This window comes from Bubalus kerabau, chromosome X (assembly GCF_029407905.1).
Source record: "Bubalus kerabau isolate K-KA32 ecotype Philippines breed swamp buffalo chromosome X, PCC_UOA_SB_1v2, whole genome shotgun sequence".
Classification (NCBI taxonomy): Eukaryota; Metazoa; Chordata; class Mammalia; order Artiodactyla; family Bovidae; genus Bubalus; species Bubalus kerabau.
Genome location: NC_073647.1, coordinates 95,990,394 through 96,006,960, shown reverse-complemented (window position 1 = coordinate 96,006,960; position 16,567 = coordinate 95,990,394).

Genomic DNA, 16,567 nt, shown 5'->3' with positions numbered 1-16,567 from the left:
ATGCTTTCCATATAACCCAGTGTCTTAGTCTGTTTGGGCTGCTAAAATAAAAATACCATAGACTGGGTGGTTTAAAGAACAATTATTTATTTCTCACAGTCTGGAGGCTTAGGAAGTCCAAGACCAAGGTGCCAGCAGATTCAGTGTCTGGTAAGGGCCCACTTCCTGATTCATAGACAGCTATCTTCGTGCTGTGTCCTCACATAGCTAAAGGGGCAAGGGAGTTCTCTAGGGTCTTTTTCATAAAGGCACTAATCCCACTATGAGGGTTCCTCCCTCCTGACCTAATCACCTCCTAAAGGTCCCACTTCCAAATACCATCACATTGGGGATTAGGTTTCAAAATATGAATTAGGGAGGACACAAACATTCAGTTTATAACACCAGTACTGCCACTCCTGAATATTTTCCCTAGAGAATTGAAGACATACATCCACTCAAAATTCTGTATAGGAATGTTCATAGCAGCATTAGTCAGAAAGTGGAATCAACCCAAATGTCCTTCACTAAGTGAACGGTTAAATTTTGATACATCCATACCATGAAATACTATTCAGCAATAAGATGTAACAAGCTATGAGTATCCTGCTAATATCTTAGATATAGTCATGCTACTGAAAGAAACCCGTCTCAAAAGGTTAAATACTGCATAATCCACTTACTTAGATTCTTGAGAAGACAAAACTATGGTGATGGAGAATAGGTTAGTACTTGTCAGTTAGAAAAGGACTATGTGAGGGAATTCTTTTAGAAGGTAGAACTGATTTGGTTCCTGATTAGAGTAATGCTCATTCAGTTCAGTTCAGTTCAGTCGCTCAGTCGTGTCCGACTCTTTGCGACCCCATGATTCACAGCACGCCAGGCCTCCCTGTCCATCACCAACTCCCGGAGTTCACTCAGACTCACGTCCATCGAGTCAGTGATGCCATCCAGCCATCTCATCCTCTGTCGTCCCCTTCTCCTCCTGCCCCCAATCCCTCCCAGCATCAGAGTCTTTTCCAATGAGTCAACTCTTCGCATGAGGTGGCCAAAGTACTGGAGTTTCAGCTTTAGCATCATTCCTTCCAAAGACCACCCAGGACTGATCTCCTTTAGAATGGACTGGTTGGATCTCCTTGCAGTCCAAAGGATTCTCGAGAGTCTTCAACACCACAGTTCAAAAGCATCAATCCTTTGGCACTCAGCTTTCTTCACAGTCCAACTCTCACATCCAAACATGACCACTGGAAAAACCATAGCCTTGACTAGATGGACCTTTGTTGGCAAAGTAATGTCTCTGATTTGAATATGCTGTCTAGGCTGGTCATAACTTTCCTTCCAAGGAGTAAGTGTCTTTTAATTTCATGGCTGCAATCACCATCTGCAGTGATTTTGGAGCCCCCCAAAAATAAAGTCTGACACTGTTTCCACTGTTTCCCCATCTATTTCCCATGAAATGATGGAACCAGATGCCATGATCTTAGAATAGGTTAGTACTTGTCAGTTAGAAAAGGACTATGTGAGGGAATTCTTTTGGAAGGTAGAACTGATTTGGTTCCTGATTGGAGTAATGGTCAAACAAATCCACATATGTGTTAAAATTCATAGAACTGTACACCAAAAAAGTCTATTTTACTGTAAGTTATGTTTTTTAATTAATAAACTTAATTTTTACAGTAGTTTTAAGATCAGAGCAAAATTGACTGGAAAGTACAGAGATTTCAAATGAATCTACATTGGCACATCATTATTATCCAAAGTCCATAATTTACATTAGGCTTCAGTCTTGGTGCTGTACATTCTACAGGTTTGGAAAAATATGTAATTATATATATCCACAATTATAGTAGCATGCAGAATTATTTTACTGCCCTAAAAAGTCTTCTGTGCTCTGCCTCTAACTCTTGGCAACCACTGTTTCTTTTTACTACCTCCATAATTTTGCCTTTCCTAAAATGTCATATAGATGGAATCATGCAATATATAGCCTTTTCAAATTGGCTTCTTTACTTAGTAATATGCATTTCTCCTCCATGTTTTTCATGATTTGATAGCTCATTTCCTTTTAGTGCTAAAAAATATTTCATTATCTGAATATACCACAGCTTATTTAAATGTTTACCTACTGAAGGGTATCTTGGTTGCTTCCAAGTTTTGAAAATTATGAACAAAGTTGTTACAGACATCTGTGTTCAGGTTTGTGTGAGGACATAAGCTTTCAATTACTTTGAGTAAATACACAGCTGCTGGATCATATAGTTGCATTCCCAACAGCAATGAAAGAGACTTCCTGTTGCCCCACATCCTTACCAGCTTTTGATGTTGTCAGGGTTTGGATTTTGACCATTCTAATAGGTGTGTATGATATCACACTGTTGTTTTAAGTTGCAGTTCACTAACAACATATGGTGATAAATATCTTTTCATAGACTTACTTGCCATCTGCATATCTTCTTTTTTTTTTGTATTTCTCTGTTTTATTTTTATTTTTTTATATATTTTATTTTATTTTTTAACTTTACAATATTGCATTGGTTTTGCCATATATCAACATGAATCCACCACAGGTATACACGTGTTCCCCATCCTGAACATATCTTCTTCGATGAGGTGTTTATTCAAGTCTTTTGCCTATTTTTTAATCGGGTTGTTTCTTTTCTTATTGTTAAGTTTTAAGAGTTTAAGAGGGGGTTTTTTTTTTTTTATATTTCAGATAGTAGTCCTTTATTAGATGTGTGTTTTGAAAATATTTTCTACCATTCCATAGCTTGTCCTCTCATTCTCTTGATGTTGTCTTTCACAAAGCAGGTTTTTAATTTTAATTAATTCCAGCTTATCAAATGTTTCTTTCATGGGTTGTGCTTTTGGTGTTGTGTCTAAAAAGTTATGGCCTTACCCATAGGTTTTTTCCCTTTGTTGTCTTCTAAGAGTTTTATAGTTATGCATTTTATATTTACATCTATGATCCATTTTGAGTTAATTTTTGTGAAGGGTGTAAGGATTGTGTCTAGATTCTTCTGGGGGGAATGTGGATGTCCAGTTGTTCAAGCACAGTTTATTGAAAATTCCATCTCCATTCCATTATATTCCCTTTACTCCTTTGACAAAGATCAGACTATATTTATGCACGTCTATTTCTTCACCCTCCATTCTATTCCATTGATCTATTTGTCTAGTCTTTCACAAATACTACACTATCTTGATAACAATAGCTCTACATTGTCTTGAAGTCAGGTAGTGTCAGTTGAGTTGCCTTCTTCAACATTGAGTTGGTTACGTTGGCTCCTTTGCCTCTCCATATAAATTTTAGGATCAGTTTGTCAATATCTACAGAATAATTTACTATGATTTTGATTGAGATTGCTTTCAATCTACAGATCAAGATGGGAGGAACTGGTATCTTGATGATATTGAAACTTTCTATCTATGAATATGAAATATTTTTCCATTTATTTAGTTCTTCTTTGACATGTTTCCTGGAGTTTTCCTTGTTTAGATCTTGTACATATTTCATTAGGTTTATAAATATTTCAATTTTGTGCTAATTTAAATGTTAATGTGTTTTTAACATTAATATGTGTGGATTAATCATAGCTCTGGCATAGATTTTGATGATAGATGTTGGTAGATGTAGTCATATACAAAGGAGAAGGCTAGTAGAAGATGAAGTAATAAGGACAGGCAGAAAGGAGTTTTTTTCCTTCATTTCCTCAGATTCCTACAGCCAAAATGAGAAGCCCTTACACAGGCCACAAACTGGCAAATATGTACTGTGAAACTCGACAATTATAAATTAGACCCACATGCCTCAAAATGAAAGATTTGAAAGTAACTATCTTGATTAAAATAATTCCTTTTTCTTAATGTTCCACATACATTGAGATTCTTTATCCTCCACAAAAGTATCTAGTTCCTCTTGTTTCTCTTGGTAATTTCTAGCTATTATGGCCTTGCTATTGTTCACACTCAGAACATTAATATAGTATACTTATTTTTTTTTATTAAACCCTTCTCTCTCAAAACCCCTGGAGTAAAGCATCTAAGAATATATTTTATAACCTTTCAAAAGACCTCATGCAAAAAAAAAAACCTTGTAAACACTTCAATTTTTAATAGGTGTATACCTATAGTATGCTCACTTCTCTAATATAGGAAAGACCATTTACCAAGTCTTCTAGAAACAATACTATATATAAAGAGCAGGATAGAAACACAGATCTGTTCTTTACCTGTCACCGTGTATTTTGTAAGAACTCTATTCCTTAAAGAGGAGGGAAACAGTGAGGAAAGGTTCTCTTTCCTTTGTGCCTTTTAAGCACCAACAGAACTTTCTGGAAGCTTTGTTGGGCACAGGTACAGGCTGCAGATCTGGTACAGCCATGGCTCAGTAGAAGGCTTCCTCAACTGGGAGCCTATTGATGTCATGGATTACATTTCAAATGTTGAACAAATCTTGTATATCTGGGATAAATCCCACTTAGGTCACTTGCTGCTTTTAAGGTTCTCTCTTTGTCTTTAACTTTTGAGAATTTGATTATAGTTTGTCTTATAATAATTTTCTGGTTGATTTTGCTTAGGGTCCTTTGAGCTTCATGTGTCTGGATGTCTATATCCTTCCCTAGATTTAGGAAGTTTTCGGTTACTATTATTTAAATAAATCTTCTGTCCCTCCTCCATCCCTCTCATCTCTTCTGCTTCTGAGACTCTCAAAATGCATACATTTGTTCATTTAATAGTACCCCATAAGTGCTATATATACTTTCTTCATTCTCTCTTCTTTTTGTTCCCCTAACTGGCTGATTTTATATAATCTGTCCTCAAGTTCACTGATTCTCTGTTTTACATGATTGACTCCATTATTGAAGCTCTCTATTGATTTTTCAGTTCTGTCACTGTATTCTTCAATTCTAGGGTTTCTATTTGATACTCTTTTATGCTTTATATTTCTTTATTAAACTCATTTTTTATGTATTGCTTTCCTGATGTCTTTTAGTTATATGTGTTCTCTTGCATCTCATTTAGCTTTTAAAAGATGATTTTTTGAAATATTTGAATTATTTTTTAAACTTAAAAATTTAAATTAAAAAGTTTTAAATTATTTTTAAGATGGTATTTTGAATCATTTATCATGCAATCTGTAGATCTCCATTTCTTTGGGATGGTTACCTGTGGTGGTGTCATGTTTGCTTGAGTCTTTATGATTCATGTAGTTTTGTGTTGGTGTCTGTTCATTTGAAGGAATAAACACATCCTACAGCCTTTACATGGAGAAGGCAATGGCAGACTGATTTCAGCAGGTAAAATGCTTCTCCTGTCAGGTATCCAGAATGATGATATTGTCTCTGGGACAGCAGTCAACCAAGTTGAACTGAGTCATGTGTTTCCAGGCCTGTCACCAGGGCCTTGGGCAGGCGTGAATTCTATGTGGTCCCTGGGTATATAGGACTGCACCCAAGACCTCCGTCTGTTGGACTGGAGCTGGGAGGAGAGTTTGCTTCTGGGTCCATAGATGGTAGATCTGTTACCAGATATATAGATGAATGTGGTTCTCATTGAGTCCCTTGGAGGACTCCTGACAGGACACTGGGCACTTTTCTGGGTGGACAGAATTGGCCTTGGACTACAATTGATAGGAGCTAGAACTGAGTCACAGGGTCCATAGCTGGAACCAATGGCTGCAGGTCTGCCTCCAGCAGGCATGAAGAAGCACGCTTCCAGCCAGGTTCCTGTTGGCAAAACTTCCCCTACACTGCAGCTGAGCAGGACTGGAGCTGGGTCACAGTGCTGTTTCAGGATCAAGAGTCAGACCCAGGTCAACAAGCCTGCCCTTGGGAATAAAGGATGTGTTTTTCCCTGTATGTGCAGGACTACTCCTGAACCATGACTGGATCCAAGTCACAGGGCCACTTCAGGCTCTGGAATCAGCAGGCCTGCCTCCTGGTAGGGCACAAATAGATGTGTCTCCTTGAAGTCCCTGGAAGGGCAGGTCTACTCCCAGACTGTGGGAGGAAGGGCCTGTAGTGAGGTTTCAGGGCCACTTCAAGATCTGCAGTCAGAATGAAGTAAGTGGGCCTATCTTGGCGGACACATACGGAAGTGTCTCCTGCCCAATCTCTAGGTGGGCAGGACTGGCAGCAATATGAGCTAGAGCTGGGCCATGAGCCATTTCAGGGTTTATAGCCAAGTCCAAGGTTGGTGGGCCTGTCACCCAAGGCACAAGTAGGCCTGACTCTTGCTGAGTGGCAGGACAAAGGCCAAATGGGGCGGTAGCCAAGTCCACAGAGCAGTGGGGCTGGTTCTAGATCTATAGCTGGAATGTGTCAGTGAGTCTGCCACCTGGACATGGGCCTGCTTTCTCAAAACAGCCCTGTTTACTCTTGGGCTCCAATGTGGTTTCAAAATCTCCTACCTGAATCCCAAATCTCCCACAAAGGCATTTTTGGTCATGAATGTCTGCCAAATTATTTTTTTTCTAAGGTAGGATAGAGCAGAGGGCCTTCTACTGTGCCATCTTGCTGATATCGCTCAGCTTTTTGTGGCTTTACCTGACCACTTTATATGATTCTGTTTTCTCTCCTTTCTTAGCATATCAATTATACTTCTCTTACTTTTTCTAGTGGTTGCACTAGAGTTTGCAGTATATATTTAAAACTAATATAAATCCATATTCAAATTATACTATATCACTTCATGGGTAGTGCAAATACCTTGTAATAAAAAATATTCCTAATTCTCCCCTCTTTTCCCTGATATCATTACTGTCATTCATTTAACGTACACATACACATACATAAGCATATTTTACATACATAAGAAATATATATAAGCATACATAATTGAGTACATCATTGCTATTTTTATTTTGAACAACCATCTGTTAAATCAATAAAGAATAAGAAAAGTAAAAGTTTTTATTTTACCTTCACTTATCCCTTCTCCAGTGCTCTTCCTTTCTTTATGTAGACCTGAGTTCCTGACTATATAATTTTTCTTCTCTCTAAAGAACTTTTTTAACATTTCTTGCAAGGCAGGCATACTAGTAACAGATTTTCTTCAATTTTTATTTGTCTGAGAAAGTCTTTATTTCTCCTTAACTCTTGAAGTATAATTTCGCAGGATACAGACTTCTAGGTTAGTGGGTTTTCTCTCTCAACAATTTAAATATTTCACTCCACTTTTTTTGAGCATGATTTCCAAGAAATCACATGTAATTCTTATCTTTGCTTCTTTATAGGTAAAGCATTTTCCTTCCAGCTTCTTTCAAGATATTTTTCTTTATCTTTCATCTTCTGAAGTTTGAATATGATATGCCTAAGTGTAATTTTTTGCCTTTATTATACTTGTTCTCTGAGCTTTGGAGGTCTATGGTTTGATATCTGACATTAATTTGAGGAAATTCTGTCATTATTGCTTCAAACGTTGCTTGTATTCTTTTCTCTCTTTCTTCTCTCAGTATTCCCATTATGAGTGTTACACATTCTGTAGTTCTCCCACAGTTTTTACCAAGACTCAGATGGTAAAGAATCTGCCTGCAGTGCAGGAGACCCGGGTTTGATCCCTGGGCCAGGAAGATCCCCTGGAGAAAAAAATGGCAACCCACTCCAGTATTCTTGCCTGGAGAATTCCATGAACAGAGGAGCCTGGTGGGCTACAGTCCATGGGATCGCAAAGAGTCAGACATGACTGAGAGACTAACACTTTCTTTCACTTTTATAGTTTTTATAATAAAAATTTTGTTTGGTGTTTTAGTCTTTTTTCTCTTTTCTTTCAGTTTTATAAGTTTCAATTATCATGTCCACAAGCTGAGAGATTCTTTCCTCAGTCATGTTCAGTCTTTTAATGAGCCCATCAAAGGCATGTTTCATTTCTGTTACAGTTTTTGATTACTACCACTTCTTTTTTTTTTTTTTCCTTTTAAAAAAATTTATTTTTTTTAATTGAAGGATAATTGCTTTACAGAACTTTGTTGGTTTCTGCCAAGCATCAACATGGATCAGCCACAGGTATACATATGTTCCCTTCCTCTTGAACCTCCCTCCTATCTCCCTCCCCATCCTACCCCTCTAGGTTGTTACAGAGCCCCTGTTTGAGTTCCCTGACTTATATAGCAAATTCCCATTGGATATCTATTTTAATATGGCAATGTAAGTTTTCACGTTACTCTTGCCATACATCTCACCCTCTCCTTCCTCTCCCCACCCACTGTGTCCATAAGTCTGTTCTGTCTGTCTGCATCTCCACTGCTGCCCTGCAAATAATTTCACCAGTACCATCTTTCTAGATTCCATATATATGTGTTAGTATATATTTTTCTTTCTCTTTCTGACTTAATTCACTCTGTATAATAGGCTTTAAGTTTATCCATATCATTAGAACTGACTCAAATATGTTCCTTTTTATGGCTGAGTAATATTCCATTGTATATAGGTACCACAGCTTCTTTATCCATTCAAATAATAGCAAATAAAATAACTGATTAAGGATCAGTTTCCCTAATATACAAGCAGCTCATACAACTCAATACCAGAAAAACAAACAGCCCAATCAAAAAGTGAGAAAAAGACCTAAACAAACATTTCTCCAAAGAAGACATACAGATGGCTAACAAACACACGAAAAGATGCTCCACATCGCTCATTATTAGAGAAATGCAAATCAAAACTACAATGAGATATTGCCTCGCACAAGTCAGAATGGCCATCATCAAAAAGTCTACAGACAATAAATGCTGGAGAGGGTGTGGAGAAAAGGGAACGTTCTTGCACTGTTGGTGGGAATGTAAATTGATACAGCCACTATGGGAGACAGTATGGAGATTCCTTAAAATACTAGGAATAAAACCACCATATGACTCAGCAATCCCACTCCTAGGCATATACCCTGAGGAAACCAAAATTGAAAGAGACACTTGTACCCCAGTGTCCACTGAAGCACTATTTACAGGAGCTAGAACATGGAAGTAGCCTAGGTGTCCATTGACAGATGAATGGATAAAGATAACTAGTATTCCTTCACTTTTTCTTAGAATATCCATCTCTCTGCTTACATTATCCATCTGTCTTTGTATGTCTTTGTCTATCTTTTCCTTAAAGCCTTTAGCATATTAATAACAGTTTAAAAAATTCTTGGTTTACTAATTCCAACACTTTTACCATATCTGAATCTACTTCTAATGCTTGTTCAATCTCTGCAAACTGTGTTTTTTTGCCTTTCAGTATGCTTTGTAATTTTTCTTGACAGGTGGACATGATGTAAAAAAAGAAAAAAAGAAACTGTGGTAAATAGGCTTTTAGTAATATTTCACATGCTAACAAGATTGTACTCAAAATTCTTCAAGCTAGGCTTCAGCAGTACATGAACCAAGAACTACCAGATGTACAAGCTGCATTTAGAAAAGGCAGAAGAACAAGAGATCAAATTGCCAACATCCACTGGATCATAGAAAAAGTAAGGAAATTCCAGAAAAACATGTACTTCTGCTTCATTGACTACGCTAAAGCCTTTGAATGTGAATGTGAATGTTAATCACATTCACAATGTGAATCACAACAAAATGTGGAATATTTTTGAAGAGATGGGAATACCAGGTCATCTTACCTGCCTCTTGAGAAACCTGTATGCAGGACAAGGAACAACAGTTAGAACATCATATGGAACAACAGACTGGTTCCAAATTGGGAAAGGAGTACATCAAGGCTGTATATTGTCACCCTGCTTATTTAATTTATATGCAGAGTACATTATATGAAATACTAGGCTGGAAGAATCACAAGCTGGAATCAAGAATTCCAGGAGAAATATCAATAACCTCAGATATGCAGATGATACCATTCTAATGGAAGAAAGTGAAGAGGAACTAAAGTGCCTCTTGATGAAGGTGAAAAAGGAGGGTGAAAAAGCTGGCTTAAAACTCAACATTCAAAAAATTAAGATCATAGCATCTGGTCCCATCACTTCATGGCAAATAGATGGTGAAAAAGTGGAAGCAGTGTCAGATTTCATATTCTTGGACTCCAAAATCACTGCAGATGGTGACTGCAGCTACAAAATTAAAAGATGCTTGCTCCTTGGAAGCAAAGCTGTGACAAACTTAAATAGTACATTTAAAAACAGAGACATCACTTCGCTTACAAAGGTCCATATAGTCAAAGCTATGGTTTTTCCAGTAGTCATGTATGGATGTGAGAGTTGGACTATAAAGAAGGCTGAGCACCAAATAATGGATGCTTTTGAACTGTGGTGCTAGAGAAGACTCTCGAGAGTCTCTTGAATAGCAAGGAGATCAAACCAGTCAATCCAGAATGAAATCAACCCTGAATATTCATTGGAAGGACTGGTGCTGAAGCTCCAATACTTTGGCCACCTAATGCAAAGAACTGACTCATTGGAAAAGACCCTGATGCTGGGAAAGATTGAGGGCAAGAGGAGAAGGGGGCAATAGAGGATGCAATGGTTGCATGGCTTCACTGACTCAATAGATATGAATCTGAGCAAACTCAGGGAAATAATGAAAGATGGGGAAGCCTGGCATGCTGCAGTTCATGGGGTGGCAAAGAGTCGGACATGACTGAGAGACTGAACAACAACAATCTAGTGGTAAGGTGTATGTGGGGCTGGGAGGGGGAGGGGAAGTGTTCTATAGCCCTATGATTAGCTCTCAATCTATGCTCCTGAACTGTGAACTTCAGTGATTCTCAATCCCTTTCACCCGTCTTAGGTAGAACAAGAAGGCTAGAGGGGGCTTGAGCTGGGTATTCCACTTCTCCAGTGTGGAAACTAGAGCTAACTGGAGTTGACTACTTGTCTTCTCCGGGTAGGTTAGGCTTTGCTAATATTTCAGCAGGCTAGGCTCTGGCTAAGCAGTTTGTCCTGAATGCAGATCCTGTTTAAAAGAATGGAGTGCTCTGTCATGCTGCAAAATGGTTCCTTTTCCTCCCTCCTTTTAAAGCATGAGATTTTTCTCCATTACTCACTGTGAGAAGCTGGTAGAACTCCTGAAATGAAAATTCTCAAAAGCATGGGAGCACCACTATGAATGGGTCTTCTCATCACTCTGAACTCCAGCATCACGACAGTTCAAATTTTCTTATCCAAGCACTGGTTTGCACATATATTTGTGCTTAGGAGTTCCTGCTCTGGTAAGCTGTGATTCTCCATATATACCTGCCTGTTGGTCCAGTTGGGGAGCAGGGGAAGGTTGGCATCAGTTTTCCCTGTGTTCTCACAGATCTAAGAAGAGTTATATTGATTTTTCAGTTTATTCATCTTCTTATTTGTTGTTAGGATGCTGTGGCAACTTCTAAGCTCCTTCCATACTGTGCTGGAAACTGGAATTCCTATATGCTAATTTTTAGAGATAAAATTTTAAAAAGGAAAAATGTTTCAGTTGCACTTATATGCCTAAATGATGCCTCATGACTGTGAAAATGATAGTGAGAGCCATGATTAGGCTTGAAAAATGGGTTATAAACTTGCAATTATAGCCTGTAAGTAAACCCCAGATTTGTCTGTATGTTCTTGATCATTTGACCTTCATGGATCACAGCCTTGTTGTGGTGAAGGAGCTTGCATGACTCAATAAAGCTATGAGCCATGCCATGCAGGGCCACCCAAGGTGGAGGGGACCTAGTGAAGAGTTTTGACAAAATGTGGAACACTGGGGCAGGGAATGGTAAACCATTTCAGTATTTTTGCCATGAGTACCCTATGGAGAGCATGAAAAGGCAAAAAAACGTGACACTGGAAGATGAGCTCTCCAGGTTGGAAGGTGTCCAATATGCTAGTGGGGAAGGGCAGAGGGCAATTACTAATAGCTCCAGAAAGAATGAAGTGGCTGGGCCAAAGTAGAACCAATGTTCAGTTGCGGATGAGTCTGGTGGTGAAAGTAAAGTCCAAAGTTATTAAAGAACAATATTACATAGGAATCTGGGATGTTGGGTCCATGAATCAAGGTAAATTGGATGTGGTCAAGTAGGAGACAGCAAGAATGAATATCGACATTGTAGGAATGGGTGAACTAAAATGGATGGGAATGGGCAAGTTTAATTCAGATGAGCAGCATATCTACTACTGTGGGCAAGAATCCCTTAGAAGAAATGGACTAGCCCTCATAATCAACAACAACAACAACAAAATTCTGAAATGCAATACTTGGGTGCAATCTCAAAAATGACAGAATGATCTTGGTACGTTTCCAAGGCAAACCATTCAACATCACAATAATCCATGTCTATGTCCTAACCTCTAATGCCAAAGAAGCTGAAGCTGAATGGTTCTGATGACCCACAAGACCTTCCAGAACTAACACCAAAAAGAAATGTCTTTTTCATCCTTGGGGATTGGAATGCAAAAGTAGGAAGTCAGGAGATACCTGGAGTAACAGGCAAGTTTGGCCTTGAAGTACAAAATGAAGCAGATCCAGGGCTAACAGAACTTTGACAAAATAACATGCTGATCATAGCAAATACACTTTTCCAATGATGCAAAAGACGACTCTACAGATGAACATCACCGAATGGTCAATATCAAAATTAGATTGATTATATTATTTTGCAGCTGAAGATAGAGAAGCTCTATACAGTCAGTAAAAAAAAAAGACCTGGAGCTGACTGTGGCTTAGATCATCAGCCCCTTATTGCAAGATTCAGCTTAAATTGAAGAAAGTAGGAAAAAGGTGGCCATTCAGGCACTGCTGCTGCTCCTGCTGCTAAGTCACTTCAGTCGTGTCCAACTCTGTGCGACCCCATAGACGGTGGCCCAACAGGCTCCCCCGTCCCTGAGATTCTCCAGGCAAGAACACTGGAGTGGGTTTCCATTTCCTTCTCCAATGCATGAAAGTGAAAAGTGAAAGTGAAGTCGCTCAGTCGTGTCCGACTCCGAGGGACCCCATGGACTGCAGCCCACCAGGCTCTTCCATCCATGGGATTTTCCAGGCAAGAGTACTAGAGTGGGGTGCCATTGCCTTCTCCACATTCAGGCACAACCTAAATCAAATCCCTTATGCTTGTACAGTGGAGGTGACAAATAGATTCAAGGGATTATATCTGGTAGACAGAGTGCCTGAAAAACTATGGACAGAGTTTATTATCATTGTACAGGAGGCAGTAACCAAAACCATCCCAAAGAAAATAAATGTAAGAAAGTCAAGTGCTTGTCTGAGGAGGCTTCACAAATAGCTGAGGAAAGAAGAAAAGCAAAAAGCAAAGAAGAAAGGGAAAGATATCCTAAATTGAATACAGAGTTCCTGAGAAAAGCAAGGAGAGATAAGGCCTTTTTAAATGAAAAATGCAAAGGAATAAAGGAAAACAATAGAATGAGCAAAACTAGAGATCTCTTCAAGAAAACTGGAGATAGCAAGGGAATATTTCATGTAAGGATGGGCCCAATAAAGGACAGAAACCATAAGGACCTAACAGAAGTAGAAGAGATTAAGAAGAGGTGGCAAGAATACACAGAAGAACTATAGAAAAAAAGGTCTTAATGACCCAGATAAGCACGATAGTGTGGTCACTCACCTAGAGCCAGACATCCTGGAGTGTGAAGCCAAGTGAGCCTTAGGAAGCATTACTGTGAACAAAGCTAATGGATGTTACAGAATTCCAACAGAGCTATTTAAAATCCTAAAACATGATGCTGTTAAAGTGCTGCACTCAATATGCTAGTGGAAAATTCAGCAGTAGCCATAGGACTGGAAAAGTTTTCATTCCAATCCCAAAGAAGGGCAGTGCCAAAGAATATTCAAACTACTGTACAATTGGGCTCATTTAACATGCTCGGCAGGTTATGTTCAAAATCCTTCAAACTAGGCTTCAGCAGTATGTTAACCAAGAACTTCCAGATGTACAGTTTGGGTTTAGAAAAGACAGAGGAATCAGTGATCAAATTGTCAACATTCATTGGTTCATTAAGAAAGCCAGGGAATTCCATAAAGAAAAAAAAAAAAAACATTTGCTTCATTGACTACACTAAAGCCTTTGGCTGTGTAGATCACAACAAACTGTGGAAAATTCTTAAAGAGATCAGAATACCAGACCACCTTACCTGTCTCCTGAGAAACTTCTATGCAGATCAAGAAGCAACAGTTAGAACATCACATGGAACAATTTACTGATTCAAAATTGGGAAGGAGTACAACAAGGCTATATATTGTCACCCTGTTTATTTAATTTATATGCAGAGTATATCATGTGAACTGCTGGGCTGGATGAATCACAAGTTGGAATCAAGATTGCCAGGAGAATATCAACAACCTCAGATATGCAGATGATACCACTCTAATGGAATAAAGTGAAAAGGAACTAAAGAAACTCTTGATGAGGATGAAAGAGGAGAGTGAAAAATCTGGCTTAAAACTCCGCATTAGAAAACTAATGTCGCCAGAAAGAAAAACATCAATACAGTATACTAACGCATATATATGGAATTTAGAAAGATGGTAACAATAACCCTGTATACGAGACAGCAAAAGAGACACTGTTGTATAGAACAGTCTTTTGGACTCTGTGGGAGAGGGAGAGGGTGGGATGATTTGGGAGAATGGCATTGAAATATGTATAATATCATATATGAAATGAGTCGCCAGTCCAGGTTCAATGCACGATACTGGATGCTTGGGGCTGGTGCACTGGGACGACTCAGAGGGATGGTACGGGGAGGGAGGAGGGAGGAGAGTTCAGGATGGGGAACACGTGTATACCTGTGGTGGGTTCATGTTGATATATGGCAAAACCAATACAATATTATAAAGTTAAAAAATAAAATAAAATAAATTAGAAAAAAAAAGAAAACTAATGTCATGGCATCTGGTCCCATCACTTCATGGAAAATAGAAGGGGGAAAAGTGGATTTTCTTTTCTTGGGCTCCAAAATCACTGTGGGCAGTGACTGCAGTCATGATTAAAAGATGCTTCCTCCTTGGAATGAAGGCTATGACAAATGTAGGCAGCATATTAAAAAGCAGAGACATCAATTTGCTGACAAAGGTCTGTATAGTCAAAGCTACAGTTTTTCCAGTAGTCATGTATGGATGTGAGAATTGGGCCATAAAGAAGGCTGAGCACCAAAGAATTGATGCTTTTGAATTGTGGTCCTGGAGAAGACTCTTGAGAGTCCCTTGGACAGCAAGGAGATCAAACTTGTCGATCCTAAAGGAAATCAGTCCTGCATATTCTTTGGAAGGACTGATGCTGAAGCTGAAGTTCCAATACTTTAGCCATTTGATGTGAAGAGCGAACTCATTGGAAAAGACTCTGATGCTGGAAGGGACAAAGGCATGGGAAGTGTGGCGGCACAGGATGAGATGGTTAGATACCACCACCGACTCAGTTCAGTTCAGTTCAGTTCAGTTGCTCAGTCGTGTCTGACTCTTTGTGACCCCGACTCAATAGATGTGAATTTGAGCAAACTCCCAGAGATAAGGAGGGGCAGGGAAGCTTGGCATGCTGTAGTTCATGAGATTGGACACAACTTAGTGAATGAACAACAAACTTGGTCATTTAGGGGTTTACTATTCAAATACTGCAGGCACTTTTTGACTGTCACCTAAGCTAATGGTTTCTAAAAATCCTTGGCATCAGAACTAGTTTGAAAATATTAATCCTGGTCTCCATCCCAGAATTTCTGTTTAAAGAAGTCCAAGTGAGGCCTGAGGATTTGTTTTTGCATTTCTTTTGTTTGGACAATTGTTTGGATTTTTGTTTGTTTTCTGCTTCTCAGCCATTTAATGCACAGACAGATTTAGAAAATAAGTAGTCTAGATCAGAATTCTAAGATTGAAATTCCAAGCCATCAATATGCATTTCTTTGATATGACCTGCAGGTGGTGCTGCTGTAGTATTCCGATATAACAAACCAAGAACTGAAGGGAAAACAGGTTAGGGAGGAAATTACAAATTTCCTAGATCCAACTCGAATAAATGGAGAAGGCAATGGCACCCCACTCCAGTACTCTTGCCTGGAAAATCCCGTGGATGGAGGAGCCTGGTGGGCTGCAGTCCATGTGGTCGCTGAGAGTCGGACACGACTGAGCGACTTCACTTTCACTTTTCACTTTCCTGCATTGGAGAAGGAAATGGAAACCCATTCCAGTGTTCTTGCCTGGAGAATCCCAGGGACGGGGGAGCTGGGTGGGCTGCCGTCTATGGGGTCACACAGAGTCGGACACGACTGAAGCGACTTAGCAGCAGCAGCAGCAGCAGCAACTCGAATAAAGGATCTAATTGTTTTAGTGACAAAACAACAAAGGTCAATTCATATCAATTATAATACTAATATAATACCTTCTATTAATCTCAAAGTGATATGACATTTTTCACCTTTCTAACTCAAATGAGGCTATACGGAGGTACCTAGCAAGTCCACGTTTATAAATACCTGGGCTCCTCTCATAACACCATTGCTCTAGCCATTGGAGATCCCCTGAAATCATTTTTCTAAATTTTTTGGCCACACAGAGAGGCATGTAGGATATTAGTTCCCTGACCAGGGATAAAACCCACACCCCCTGCAGTGCAAGCATGGTGTCTTAACTATTGGACCACCAGAGAAATCTCCTGAAATCTTCTCTTAAGCTTAAAAAAAAAAAGTCAGT